This window comes from Canis lupus, chromosome 34, assembly GCF_048164855.1.
Source record: "Canis lupus baileyi chromosome 34, mCanLup2.hap1, whole genome shotgun sequence".
In the NCBI taxonomy this organism is placed as follows: domain Eukaryota; kingdom Metazoa; phylum Chordata; class Mammalia; order Carnivora; family Canidae; genus Canis; species Canis lupus.
In genome coordinates, this window is record NC_132871.1 from 2,271,233 (window position 1) to 2,283,682 (window position 12,450).

General features: G+C 37.0%; 1 long non-coding RNA gene across 1 annotated transcript in view; it reads left to right on the forward strand.

Annotated features, from left to right (window-relative positions):
- LOC140624289 (uncharacterized) overlaps window positions 1-11,158 on the forward strand; it is a 55,077-nt gene extending 43,919 nt beyond the window's left edge. Inside the window, exon 3 of the long non-coding RNA XR_012023774.1 lies at window positions 11,073-11,158. This is a non-coding gene — a long non-coding RNA (uncharacterized lncRNA). The remainder of the gene's footprint in view (window positions 1-11,072) is intronic.
- The last annotated feature ends 1,292 nt before the right edge of the window (window positions 11,159-12,450 follow it).

Genomic DNA, 12,450 nt, shown 5'->3' on the forward strand with positions numbered 1-12,450 from the left:
TGGTGCTAAGAGAGAATTAATAACCACACGTATATTTGTTTTACGCTGGCAAAAAAGAGTGTGTCTATCATAAGTAAATTTAGTAGACATTAATTAAGAAAAATCAAACTGTTTTTGCAAATGCCTGTGATTAAAATAATAGTTCATTTAAAGCAGAGCATAAGCTGCCAAAACATATGTTTTAATGTAAGATTAATGCGTGTCACTTAGAGAATACATTCTTAAACAATTCTCCAACAAATTAGACAAACTAAAAAATTCTTTTTATAATGAAAGTGATGGCATCCCCGTACTTGGTGCCATGAGGGACGTTTATCAGAGTTGACTTCAGTTCTTGCAAAGTTAGTTTTCTGTTCAGGCAAAAAACAAACAAAAAAACAAAACAAAAACCCCAAACCCCAAGCTGGGTGGGAGCTTGTTTGTGGGTGAAGAGCTTCCCAGCGCATAGTTACTGTAGGAGCACACGGGGACGGAGGGCAGGTGGACGTGAACTGGACCCCACATGCCTGAAAGGCCTAGAAACTGATGTGGTCTGAACAGCTGCACTTAATCCGGGTCACTGGTTGGTTTGACAGGCGGGTGTCGAAGGCCAGGCAATTAGACAGCAACAGAAATAATTCCCACAGAGCACACGAGTGAGTTATTTTTTTATTTTTCATGAAATGTTTTGTTGTTTTACCCTTCCCTTCATTTAGTCCCTAATCGAAGTCTCCCTCTAGGAAATGTATCCTATGCTTTGGGAGAGAACTTGAGAAAGTCTGAATCTAAAAAGCATTCCCTTATCTAAGTTAGTGAAAACAATCACTAAATCTTTTTCCAAACTATGTACAATTTTAAGTTCTTGGAGACTTTATATTTAGCTAATGCTTATCAAGTGCCTAATTGCACCGGGTATTATTTCAAGTGCTTTGCACAGAAGGTCTCCTCTTAACAAATCTGTCGGGTGGGTCCTAATGTGGAAACACGGACGAGGAAGCCGGTGAAGCTGTGTTACCAGGCTAACGAGGGGCAGAGGCGGCGCTCGGACCCAGGCATCCGACACTGGGGACGCAGCTTTAACCACGTTGTTCCATATTGCTTCTCTAAAATGTATGAGGCACACCCTTTAGGTGTGGTTAACTGTATCATCATATTTGTCATTGCAATTTTCTTTTTTTCTTTTTTTGTCATTGCAATTTTCTGCTGAGAATTCAGGGCAAGTGCAAAGAAGAGTTTTCATGATCTTCCCCATCCTACTAACATAGCTGGAAATAATTGATCCTGTTAAACTCTGGACACTGACTTTATTTTTTCTATTCATCCCAACCTATCTCGAATATTTAGAAGAGCTAGGGAACATTTAATCTTTCTTCTGTATGTAGTTTTCTATTTTTTTTAAAGATTTTATTTATTTATTCACGAGAGACACAGAGAGAGGCAGAGACCCAGGCAGAGGGAGAAGCAGGCTCCATGCAGGGAGCCCAACGCGGGACTCAATCCCGGGTCTCCAGGATCAGGCCCTGGGCTAAAGGCAGATGCTCAACCACTGAGCCCCCCGGGTGCCCTGTAATGGCAGGATTTCCTTCTCTCGTGGCTGAGTAATATTCCGTTGTGTGTGTGTGTGTGTGTGTGTGTGTGTGTGTGTCAGCCCAAAACAATTTCCTGTTCCTCTCACCTGAGCCCTGAGTGGAGTCAAAGCCATGTCTGGACAAGGGGTGCTTCAAGATAGGAGGGCAATCTTCTCACTCCTCCTTCTCCATCATGCACATGGCAGCCCCAAAGCTGAGCAGGGCTAAGGACAGGGTTCTCCAACCCCCAGCATCCTGACTGGTGACCACCACCCCTCTTGTCATTGCCTTTCACCCACCTTAGTCTTTGTTGGGCTTCCCATCAACTCTCAGAACTGTGTGGGGTTTCCCTGGGGCCTTGTGGGGGCTGAGACCTCATGAAAGACTCCCCTCTTCCCATTCTTGTTTCCTGGAGAGGAGGGATCACCTGCACTGAGAATGAGACAGTTTGACACAGATCACAAAATAAAAATCTTCATCGTCTTCATCATCAGCTCATCTGTTGATGGACACCTAGGTTGTTTCCCTTTCTTGGTTATTGTGAATCATGCTGTGATAAACCTGAGCATTCAGATAGCTTTTTGACACTCTGTTTTCCTGTCCCATGGACGTACACCCAGAAGTGAGATTGCTGGATCATATGGTAGTTCTATGTCTAATTTTTTGAGGAACCTCCCTACTGTTCTTCATAGTGGCTGCATAAGGGTTCTTATCTCTGCACGTCCTTACCCACACTTGTCATCTCTTGTCTTCTTGATGACACCTTTCTAACAGGTGTGGGGTGATACCTCACTATGGTTTTGATTTGCACTTTTCTGACGATCTGTGATGGTGGGTGCACCCTTCCATAGCTCAGCTGCTAGAGTGGGGGACGTGGACTGGACGCGTGAGGCATTTGTTTTAATCATGTGTAACGCTTTAGACTACAGCAGGAAAATCCCAATTCAGATGCCTTACTTCTTATGAAATGTATTACGATGTGATTTTGAATAGATAGATTAGTATATTATACTAAGTATAATATAAGTATTTATTAAATACTTGTCATCTTATTATCAGATCAAAGAGCTCAATGAGGTATATGTGACGGTAAAACTTTCTTATTTATTTGAAAAACAAAACAAAACCAAAAAAATCGTCTCTTATAAACCAGAATGGAAGGGGCAGGGATTGCGCTTATTTCTATCTTGTAGGTTTATAGAATATATAATTCTCATTGCTTCTTTCTGTTTCTAGAGTAGATAACCTCGAGTAAGCAGTGTAGCTCCTTATAAAATTTTTGGTCTAGTCGGGGAAACAAGTCATCACTCTCTTTCTGTATATCTATAGATTTATGAGAGTATAATTAATTATCCAAGGGGAAAAAAGATAAAGCTAGATGAATTATATAGACCATCAGATTTTTCTGCATTCAGGGGCGAGGGAGAGCTTGCTGTAGACCAAGGAAATCTGAGAAGATTTTGTGGGTGATAGGGAGCTTGGGCTGGGCCTTGGGAAGTTGGTAAAGTTTAAAAAGAAGAAGAAACAGCCAAAGGGACTTTCCATACAGAGGCAGGTGTAGAGCGCCAGCACTGGATAGGGACGGTAGTAGAGGAGTCTGGTCAAGTTAAAAGTTTCTGGGAGATAGCTTTTGGTTGACTTAACGCAAACCAATTTCTATTGGCAGAAATCCTCTTTCGAGTACACATGATTCTGGTAATAAGGTCTAGGATTGCCTTGGGTTAAAGAATTTCATATTAATTCCATTCAGTACTACTGAAGGGAAAAAAATTCTCTTTTTATTTCATTTTCCCATAGGAGAAGAATATATATTTCCTATCAATTAAATTACCCTGGTAATTGAATTTTATATGTGTGCTCAATAATATATAGTTCCAATATTTCTGGGATTACATTTGTGATAAAATTTGCTCTGAAACAGAATCCACTAGAACCATCATGGCTTAAGAATTGATAAGGCTAATGCCTTTTCCTCTATATCAAGGATACTGTTTGAACAGTGTCTTTTTGGAACTGGAGGAGATATTAGAGTACAAAGTGTGAAGACATTTATGGAGTTTTCCTGAAAAAAGGGATTCTATTAATCTAATACCGCTCTTAAATACTATAATGACAAAATGACATTCTCTGAGCGAGGGAGACTTTTTGATATAAAAATAGAATTAACCTAAGGAGTAGAAAACAAGTTTCCATCTCTAACTTGAAATTTGACATGTATGTTTCTGTTATAGGGAAGAGTTTCCATTTTATTTCATGGCTACATAATTAGAAATATATACGGTAGAAATAATTTTGATAAATGACAACATAGTGCTTGTTACAGTTGGGTTGTACATACTAAATATTAACAAATTTTGAGAGCAGCTGATAAATTGAAACAATTTTTAAGGGGGTGATTATATAAATTTTTTTTTTGTCAAAATAATTGCAAGACTTGAAAAGGGATCTTTTTTGATGGAGTAAAAAATTTTTGTCTGGTTCTCAAAAGCAGATTTTAACAAACTATTTTTCTCTGATAGTACTCAATAAAATTTAGTTAGATGCTTCAGTGAAGGCTGGAATGGTTACACAGAATGCCATATTTTGAGAAATTGGTTAGTTTATCCCAATTTAAGTATGATTACAAGCAAGTGTGATTTTAAGCATATTTTTCTTAGCTAAAAATTGATAGAAATTTAAATATTCAAAAACTTTTATCAACATCCAGTCAGGAAGTTATTCTTAAAATCATACTTATCTTTAAGATAGTTGCCGTGATAAGTCACAGCACCAATTCTGTTAAATTATACTCCACTTAGACTTTTTTGATGGCCATTAAATGTTAGCAACTGTGGCACTTACAGAAAGTATCTTTTGGGGGAACCTGGGTGCTCAGTGGTTGAGTGTCTGTCTTCGGCTCAGGTCGTGACCCCAGGGTCCTGGGTTCGAGTTCCACATTGGGCTCCCTGCAGGGAGCCTGCTTCTCCCTCTGCCTGGGTCTCTGCCTCTCTCTCTCTGTCTCTCATGAATAAATGAATAAAATCTTAAAAGGAAAAGAAAAAGTATCTTCTGGTGTTTTGAGGACTGTTACAGTCCTTGATGTTCAACAGTCATATGAACAGAGACTTTGTAGGACCAGAAGCAGAAATCAGATCACCATTTGCTCTCACTCTGTTGGAAAAATATAAAAAAGGGTTATTAGGGATCTTGTCTATGGTGATGGTATTACAGGTTTTAGCACACCCTCAGTAAATATAGTAGCTGTTCCTCTTAAGTGTAGCTTATTCTACCCTTTTCTGAAATCTCTGTAGATTTTATGCCTGGTTAAATATCTTTTATTTTCTAGTATTTTTATTCGACCCTGCTGACTGTCTTTTCCATTACATTTGTATGGGTTGGATATATGGCCTGTGGTCTCTATCTGTTCTCCTATCTAATCATTTTCCTTAATCACATGGATATTTGTTTTCCTATATCCATAGTGTGTGGGGGTTTCAATGAAAGTCGTTAAATTCACTTTCTGTGCCTAGCTCCCTGCGAGAACAAGAACATAGACACACACACACACATACACACACACACACACTTCCTCCCCTTATGAGATGGTTTACCAAAGTTTGGCTAAAAAGAAACTCAACTCACTTTGATTTTAGTGGAAGTTGGTGATCGTGGGGATTTCCTGAATATTCAGGAAGAATTATGAGGCACACATGTCTGCTAGGGGGAAAGCTCCAGATCCTGGCCTTTCGTTTCCACGTGGAGAGATGTCATGGAGTGTAAAATGTCCAGCTTCCGAGAGAGTAGCCCAACCTGATGACTTTGGGAGAAGAGATGGAGCAACTTGACTCTCTTTCTCGCTCTGTCTCTCATCATCTTCAAGTCTGGCTGCCACAAAGTGCGTCACTGGGGTCCCTTTCTGGCTGCCTTTGGTTGGAAACCTGAAATAGGCCCAATCTGCTTTTGCCTGAAGACACATCTGTCTTATTGGGGGGGGGGTGTGGAGAAGTATCAAGATACTTGGCAAAATTCCAGGCCCCAAACCATGATCTCCAATGTTTCATGAGAACCAGAAGTGATATTTAGTGTGAAACTTGAGTCCATCTCCCAGTTGTTTTCAAACCTATGAGAGGAAGAGCGAGTATTATTTATTTGACTCCTTTGAGCCCCTAATTATCCCAACATGCCCCCTCGCCACTTTTTTTGGTTTTATTTCACATGATAAACACTATTTCACATGATAAACACTAAAGGTCTTATTTTCACCTCTCTGGGAGAAATGTTTTGTTATCTCAGCACTTTTTCCCTGGCTCTAAATGTTAAATTTAACTCAGGAGAAATGAAGTACTATTAAAAATCTCTAATGTATGGCCTTGGAATATGAAGCAATTCCAAAAGAATCACAATTTTAAGTTTGTTCATTACCAAGTGCATGGAGAGTGACTCTTTAAAAGTGATTTAAATTTTTTAGGATTTTATTCATATTTTATGTTTAATATTAGTTCAACTCACAAATTGTAGCAAACTTTGTCATGTAATTTCACAAAAAGAGTTTGGTCCTTAGACAAATTGAAAAGTGACTGTGATGAATTAAAATATTTTCCATACTTTTATAATGACTTTTCATTTTTCTTTCTGCATTTCTGTCTATATTTCTCTTAGGGATAGAGATTTGAGGAGTCTCCTTATGCTTAGAAAATGTAGGGAAAAAAGTAGAGTGGCTGTCATATATTTCAGTTTGCCAGGTAAAGTTTTGGTATATGCTTGTTGTCTCAGTATAATTATTAGTAATAGTTCCCTTCACTCTGGAAATATTAGTTAGGATGATAAATTATATGATCACCCCAAGAACAAGATACATAGTTACTGGTATTTGTGTGTGTCATCCTACTTTTAGGTGCTTTAGTGTTATTTGTTTCATTAATATATCTAAATATTAATAAAAAATTTGTTAACTCGAACTGAAATTTGTTGCTGTTTTTTCTATAGTTTTAATATTAATTTTTAAAGTGGAGACGGTAATAATATGCACTACCTCGGATTAGTAAAAGGAATTAGTCCAGCTATCTGTGTATCCTCTAGCACAGATTAATTAATATCTCCAAATTTTAATTTAAATTCCAGTTAGTTAACATGCAGTGTAATACTGATTTCTGATATAGAATCTAGTGATTCACCACTTACCTCCAACACCCAATGCTCATCTCCCCAAGTGCCCTCCTTAATGCCCATCACCCATCTAACCCATCCCCCTGCCCACCTCCCCTCCAGCGACCCTCAGTTTGTTCTCTAGGGTTAAGTCTGCTTCTTGGTCTGCCTCTTTCCCCCCCACATGTTCATTTGTTTTATTTCTTAAATCCCACATATGAGTGAAATCATATGGTATTTATCTTTCTCTGACTGACTTATTTCACTTAGTATAATACCCTCTAGCTCCATCCAAGTCATTGCGAATGGCGAGATTTCATTCGGTTTTAATGGCTGAGTAATAGTCCATTGTGTATATTGCATATACACCATGTATATATGTACAACAATATACGGTATATATTACATAGTGCCTCTTTATCCCTTCATAAGCCGATGGACATTTGGGCTCCTTCCATTGTTTGGCTATTGTAGATAATGCTGCTATAAACATCAGGGTGCATATATCCCTTCAAATCAGTATGTTTGTATCCTTTGGGTAAATACCCAGTAGTGCAATTGCTGGGTCATAGGGTGGCTCTATTTTTAACTTTTTGAGGAACCTCCACACTGTTTTCCAGAGTGGCTGTACCAGTTTGCATTCCCACCAACACTGTAAGAGGGTTCCCCTTCTCTACATCCTCGCCAGCACCTGTTTCCTGTGTTGTTCATTTTAGCCATTTTAATAGATGTGAGGTGATATTTCATTGTAGTTTTGACTTGCATTTCTCTCATGATGAGTGAGGTTGAGCATCTTTTATGTGTCTGTTGGCCATCTATATGTCTTCTTTGGAAAAATATGTAGTCATGTCTTCTGCCAATTTTTAACTGGATTATTTGTTCTTTGGGTGTTCAGTTTTACCAGTTCTTTATGTATTTTTGGATAATTTTGGTTTCCCTTGCCTCAGGAGACCTATCTAGTAAGAAGTTGCTACAGTCTATGTCAAGTTGCTACAGCCTGCTTGAGATTCTCTCTCCCTCTCCCTTTGTCATTCTCACTTGTGTGCTTGCTTGCTTTCTTTTTCTAAAATAAATAAATCTCAAAAAAAATAAAGTCACCTGACTTTCAGAGTGTTGGTAAAAATGTCTGACTCTTAAGATGAAATGTTCTGGTGCTAAAATAACAAAAGTTACCCCTTTTTTCTACACTTGTACTCATGTTGAATTCTTTTAGCAGTTATTAAGAAAGTATTTTTTTTGTAGTAAGAGATCAAGCCACATTGTATTTTAATATACGACTAAGTTGTTTAATAAACTGTGGCTTTAAACCGGCAAGAAAATGACATGGAGTTTTTGGAGAAATGTGCTTCCTTTATCGTATAGCACTGAGACAGAATAGTGGCGGAAGTTAATGTATAAGTAAGGTAAAGAAAAGGTCAATTTTCATATTAACATCATTTAAATATTTCACAGTAGTTCAAATAGAGAAGTTTTGGAAGAATTAATTCATCATGGGATTCAAAACTCAAAAGAACTAACAATGTAATATGCATGTATGTGTGTGTGTTTACCATATTTACGTCTTGAGAAGATGTTGCCCCCAAATTCTGCCTTTATATGTAATGACTTTAATCAGTTAGTTTTAGTAAATGTTTAAATAAATACACAATAAATTATTTTTGATGTTAATTTTTTTGTTATTCACTATTAAGTAGTCTATTAAAATAATACTTTAGTATTATTAACAGTGAAGTTGTTTAACCTAACTGTTAAAAAAACATAACAATAATGTTGAATGAGGTCGCAGCATCATACCCCAAATCAAAGAAGTCAGTTTAGTAACACTTATGTGTAGTGAAATCTATCATTGACAATGTAGATTCAGAAGACATTCAACATATCAATTTTTTTCAGTTTAGTTTGAATATTTTAAAATTTGTTTTTGATTAGAAATTTATATTTTAATTTATGTGGACATATTTAAGATGAAATTATTTGTTAAGAATAGGATTTAGTAAATATTATTTCCTTTGAAGAGAGTTCATTATATGGATGTTTGATAAAGTGCCCTGAAAGACATGACTTCTTTCTAGAACTGAAATATATAGAATTATATATATTAAAAAATATATATATATAAATATATAGATTATCATATGAATGATAATGATTTTGTCTTTTAGGGTAGAGATGTCAGACTGCTTAAATTTAAATCTTAGCTCATTGCCCAAATAGTTTTATAACCTCAAATTACTTAACTCCTGTAAACCTTATTTTTTTTTTGTCCATAAAATGTGAATATCTTATAGAGCTGTTCAAAAGATTGAATAACAACATATATGTGGAACATCCAGCACAATACTTAGTATATATAAAGCTGCATAAGCGATAATAACTATTGCTTTTAAAATATTTATTTACTTACTTTAGAGAGAGAGAATGAGAACATGAGTTGGACGAGAGGCAGAGGGAGGGAGACAGAGAATTTCAAGCAGACTCCCATGTGGGGCTCAATCTCACAACCCCGAGATTGTGACCTGAGCTGAAATCAAGAGTCCAACAGTTAACAGACTGAGCCACCCAGGCACCCCAATGATAATTATTGTCATCCTTTTATTAGTAATAATCATTTCAATTTGTATCTCTATTTATATCTCTTGAGTTATGCTTTATTTTTTTGTTCCATGTTTTTACGACTGTTTTGATCACTTCTTTGTCACCTCATTAGTGAGGGAAGGATTCTTGCCCTAGAATTGCCCTAGGATCATGGGGAAGGCCAAACAAATGGCTACTAATTACATACTTGGGTATTATCCAAATGGCCTTCCCCTTCTGTCTGGACCGATGAGACAATAGCAGTTTATTAGTCCCATGTGCTCACCGTCTGATGGAGGAGGATACCACACACCATGTGCCAGAGGATGGTGATCTTAGGAACAGAGGAATAAGTGGAGGGCTGAGGGAGCAGGCTTTGTAGTAACCAGAGGGTGAGATGACTCTGGGGTCCTGTGGGAGGATGTGATTGGCTTGTTCCGGTAATTCTGCAGGCTGGTGGTGAAATGAAGCCTGGGATACAAGAATAAGCAAGCATGATGCCTGGTTTTCATGATGAGTTTGTTTGGCGAGGGGATTTGATCTCTGAGAGCAGAGTGGAGCAGGGAACTGTGGTTAGGCCATTTGAAGCCTTGGGATCAGATGTCAGGGCAACACGTAATATTTATTTCAGGCCTTAAACCACAAGGACACTGGTTTAATGCCAGAGCTGGATATTAAGAGGATTTAGGTTATTAGTATCAATAAATCCACATTACAGCTAACATCAAACGATATGGGGGGGGGGAGAGGAAAAGGCCTTCAATTCATATCATAAAATATACTTAAATCAGTTTCTATGGACTCAGGTGGTAGTTTTGGTTTAAAATAAAATTTCTGTCAAATTTACAAAAGTTATTGTGTCTTTTTAAAAAATATATCAGCTATTCTTTACATTTTGTGTTTCTAAGCTTTGGGCTGATGTAGTCACTGTGTATTTTCAGTTTAAGTGTTTCTGGGTGTGATTACAAGGAAACACATTATACCAATGTTCTATAATCTAAATGAATACCAACTTGCTGAAGTAAAATTTAAGATGGGTGTTTTAGTTCCTTAAGTACTATTTGGTTATCTCTTTTATGTGCTTTCATTATAATTGTCATCACACAATATATATGGTGTGGTAAAATAGAGACTTAAGGAGTACTATTCTTTGATAATTATTCTCTTAATTCCACATAGCCCCAGGTTATTGACTTAGAATGGGTTTTATATAGAATGCCAATTTTAAGCTCTTTTCGTAAATGCTTAAAGTTTTTCATTACTAGTTATGGAATCATACATTTCTGATTTCTAAATTACTTCCTCTGTTGGGTTTAGAAAGCTGAACTAAATCTTTCAATTATTGGAATACCATTTTGGTAAATGTTAATGAAATTCTATAAGACCCCCTAACTTAGCCCCAGTTTATTAGATCCATTATAACTGACAATGACAATGAGCGTACTTAACATAATTTAACATTTATAGTATTTGAACTAATATATAATGCTAATATATAATATTTGAACTAATATAATATTTGAACTAATATATATAATATATAGTATATAATACTTTATAATTAGTTTGAACTAATAAAGTGATGTGAGTTTTACAAAGTCCACAAGGATAATGCCCAAGTATGTAATTAGTAGGCATGAGTGTTGACTGTTGACTGGTAATTTATCATATTTTTCTAGTTATTAAGTTATCCTTTCCTTGGACTTGAAAATGTTACAAAGAGAAAAAGAATTAGGAATACTATTAAAATTCTTGATCTGTCTGTGGGGTAGAAACTGCTTGCTGCCTGTTCAATATTCATACTCTCCTTTTTTTCTTTATTTATAGAGTCCTGATTGTGTGTCTTACAGGAGTTCACATCTTCCCACATTCCTCCGCAGGTAGATGGAGATGGCTAAAAAGATCTAAGGCAGGTTACCAAACTTTCTCTGTTATAGAACTTTTAGTGTCTTAGTAATTTTTTCATGCTGCTCTTAAGCCAAAAGAAATATCTAACAGTTTGATCCAAACAATTTAATAGATATCTATGTTCTAATATAAAGTAGTATCCATTTGAAAAAAATATAAGTAAATTAAGAGAAAAACTATTTTTATTATGTTCTTGACCAACCAAACATTGCATAATGGGAGGTTTGTGCCTTGAATCCTGTGCAACTTTTCAAATCTTAGAATCACATTGGACCCTGTTGCCCTCGTTTTCTGTTCGACATTGATTTGCGTATGGTATTTGCTTTCTTTTTAACAATAGTATTGTCAAAATCCCAGCTTTTCAAGGATATGTCATTTCAATTAACCAGGATCGAATGTTGCAACCGAATTTGCTCAAGTTAATTTTTCACTTAGTCTGATAGATGTTGAATGTCACGGTGCTCTCCTCAAGAACTTGAAGTTACCTTGTCATGTTGCCATGAATTAGCTGATGCCAGGAGGTCGTTTGACACACACTTTGGGAACTATGGGTGTCCGGGAAAAATCACTGGAAGGGACTCCAGGGAATATTTAGAAGTAGACCAAACTCAGCTGGCCTTTTGTCTTTTGCCTTCCATCTTTCTGCTGCTTCCTGCTTGGAATGCAGGTACGATATCTCAAGACGGAGCAGCCATCGTACAACCACCAGAATGAAAGTGGCACCCTACAGATGCCACAGCAGTAAATCAGGGGGAAACTGGGTCCTGGACAACCCTTCTGTCAGCCCAGTGGGTTCTGGATTGATCGCAAATGGACTTCTTGTCCCACAGGACCCACACTGTGGTTGGGTTTCTACTGAATGCTGCTCACTGCCATCCTAACTGACTTCATCTAATTTTTTCGCTCTGCCCTCCATCAATGTACCAGCCTGAGTTTAGTAGTTGAGTTTAGGAAAGTTTGTTTATGCATATTTAATAGATGGCCTGACTAACTCTATTTATCACAACCTTTCCAAGTTTTTTTTATGTAAGATATGAAAGTGCAGAGACATCGGGCTATTACCATTGAAATAAATGAAAATGCCAGTACCCACCGGTGCAATATTGGCAATCCTGCTTCTTTTCAGTTTCACTTTATGTCTTCCTTCCATGCTTCCTTGCTGTCACCGAGTATGAAGGGTCCAAGGACAAATGCTCTCACTTTTATTTTAAAATTCATCCTTGAGTTTGACTTGAAATTTAATTTAAAGAGAACACTTAACTCACTTGCAGGCAACAGAGAATCCTCCTGGGACTGT